The sequence below is a fragment of the Neolamprologus brichardi genome, chromosome 7, assembly GCF_056152115.1.
Source record: "Neolamprologus brichardi isolate AB-2024 chromosome 7, ASM5615211v1, whole genome shotgun sequence".
NCBI classification, from domain to species: domain Eukaryota; kingdom Metazoa; phylum Chordata; class Actinopteri; order Cichliformes; family Cichlidae; genus Neolamprologus; species Neolamprologus brichardi.
Genome location: NC_142110.1, coordinates 22,493,684 through 22,496,515, shown reverse-complemented (window position 1 = coordinate 22,496,515; position 2,832 = coordinate 22,493,684).

Below are 2,832 nucleotides of genomic sequence, written 5' to 3'. Positions count from 1 at the left end.
CTACAATGGAAGAGATTAAAATATGACTATAATAACTGGAAATGTTATGTTAAGTGAGAGATTTTATCCATAAGACTTTCCTTTTCTAATGTTGGTTCCTTGTAGGATAAATGGTTGGTAACTTGTCCTTCAAACAGTTTTGATTGGTAAATGATATGTTTGTGTGTACTCACAATCAAACACATCGGTCTTTACAAAGTACATGTGACATGCTCAGAAATGTCAATGAGTCCTTCCACTCTATGACTGCTTCTACTGTCTTTATCTGTGAAGGGAGCACAAAAGGGAATGTGATTGTAAAATCAGTAGAAAGGATTATGGCGGGTCAAATGAGGGGAGGACTAGCTACAATGGCGTTCTTTACCTCCTCATGGTCGCGCACAGTTCCACTCATCAAGGCTGCAGCCGTGTCTTTGAGTCAAACAATCCAGCTGCTTTCATGCTGGCATTTTTCGTTAAACATATAATATTTAATTAGCGGACTAATGCACTTAAAAAGACCCAAGGACTTTGGATCAAAAAGAAAAAAAATTGGCCTTTTGTCCATTGCCTATTTTCCTGAAAAAGTGCTGTAGATTTTTTCTTTCACTTTTAATTGCATTAAAAAAAAAGAAGTATATGCCTTTATGCAATGTTTCAAAGACATAGAAACCAGGGAAAAAAAACTGTGAAAGCAATTCCTTTCAAAGGGCTTTTTTGTATGATTCTCTTTTATTCAGACATTGCATTTAGCTTTTTAGTTATTGTTAAAGGACTGACAAGGCTGTTGACCCTTGGAATTCTAATAAGTACCCAGTTTGCAATTGTAATCAACTTACATTAGCAACAATATACTCAAGGGAAGGTTTTACTATAAATTCACTTGTTATACATGTTACATACAATGCACAACGCATGCTTTTTGTTCCTATATTATATAGAGTGCTGTCACTTTCTCAGTTCCATTTCTAAATTCACAAAGGAAGTCAAACCTTCTCCTGTTTTTTTCAAAACACATGAGCCACGTCACCAACTATTCAGTATAGCAAGTTCAAAACTAAAGGCATTTCCATCAACCCCAGCTGTTCTTTTATTTTTTTCTACCAGTTAGCAAACTGTGTGTTAACAGGCTAATTCGAAAAGATGTCTCTTGGTGTTTAGAAACCCTCATTATTTAAAATCGAATCAATTAGGTTGCAGCTCCCTTGTTCACAAAAAGTTATATTTTAAAGGGTAATGTGAGAAAAGTATGAAAATCTTATTGCTCCTTCATCTATGACTTCCACTTTCCCAGTTAGTTTATCAGCTCAATTGCTCATTTGAAGTGTTGTTAAATATATTATTTGTCCATTTGTATATTAGGGCCCCAATTAGGATCCAAAAGAAGTATAACACAGGGCATTGGGTTTGATGAGTAACTACCTCAGTTTCTCAGTGAAGAACCATAGCTGACCATGATAAGCTTCAAAAAGAGATGATCTCATGAAGGGTATGACCGTCTTCTTTATACAGTCTGTGGTTTTCCATCAAGACCTACAAGACAACAGATGTCGGAAAAAGTGTGGAATTTGTGTATTTTGTGCATATGGAAATAATTTAAATGTAACGGTAAAGTGCAAACATATATAGACTATAAACTTTAATTTGTGTCAAATTTAGGGGAGGAAGTCATGTTTCTGCCCCAAATACCCAGAAATATTTAACTTTATTACGAGATTTAAAAAAAAATATTTTAAACTGTTTTTGTTTTGTATTGTATTTCAGTTGGGAAAATAAAACTTCTGGTGTATGTAAAAGCAAAGGCTTGTTTTAGATATCATATTCATGTGACCATACAACTCACTACACCACTGCGCTGCATTAGGTGGCGGAAATGCAGGAGATCAAAAGCCAGGCAATATCACAAAAACAGTGAGCATGGAGAAGATTCAAGCTGTGCTCTTGTTGATTGTAATTTTTTTTATGCTATTCTTGAGTTATTTAAAGAAAGCAGCTTCTTAAATCTAAACACTTCAACAGCTTTTTACAAGCTACAGCAGAGAAATAACATGAGAGAGATAAAATACTCGACTCGGAAATGTTCATGGCTGCAAACCAAACCCAAGTGCACCTGAACTTTCAGAGAAAACAACTTTCCCCCTGACAAGGAATTTTTCTTGGGGGGGCGTCCTCTTTTTGCCAAAAAGTGCAGTGGAAATATACCGAGTTGCTACAAATACTTGTAGTCCGTGAAGAAAGTTTTTGCAGGGAAAACGCTGCTGCCTAATTTCACAAAGTAGTTAAAAGAACAGTTAGGAAAAAACAACCTCTAAATGATGTGTAGACTTCTAGACGACTTTTTACCTGATACATCACACAAGTGGCACCCGTTGTGAAACATGATCAACTCGACAGGAGTGAAAGGGTCAATTAGTCTCCTTTAAATCAAAAGCATTTCAATGATTAAGCATCATAAGCTCAAAGAGGATGTAGTGTGCTGCAGCACCGTGACCATTCTGTGTGCTTTAATGAGTAGTGGAGCCTCAATGATCATAAACGGGCTGGCTTTGATGCCTCATTGAAAGAGCCTCTCCAACACGTCTGAAGGGGGCTCCTCCTTTGTAATAACAATTTATAATTCTCTTGATCTAAATGCCCAATTGGTGGGGAGAGGGGAAAAAGAAAGGATGTGGTTCTTTCTAGTCTTCAAGACGGTTTTTAAAAATCAAAAAGTGAATTTGCCTAGAGGGCCCAACCAAGACCAGGTTTCCATGAAGAAAGCATCTCAATATGTCTCATCATCCCCCACACACGAAACCTATGAGAAAAGAAAGGTAAATTCAAAGTCTATATAATCACACACTTTAAGTTTAC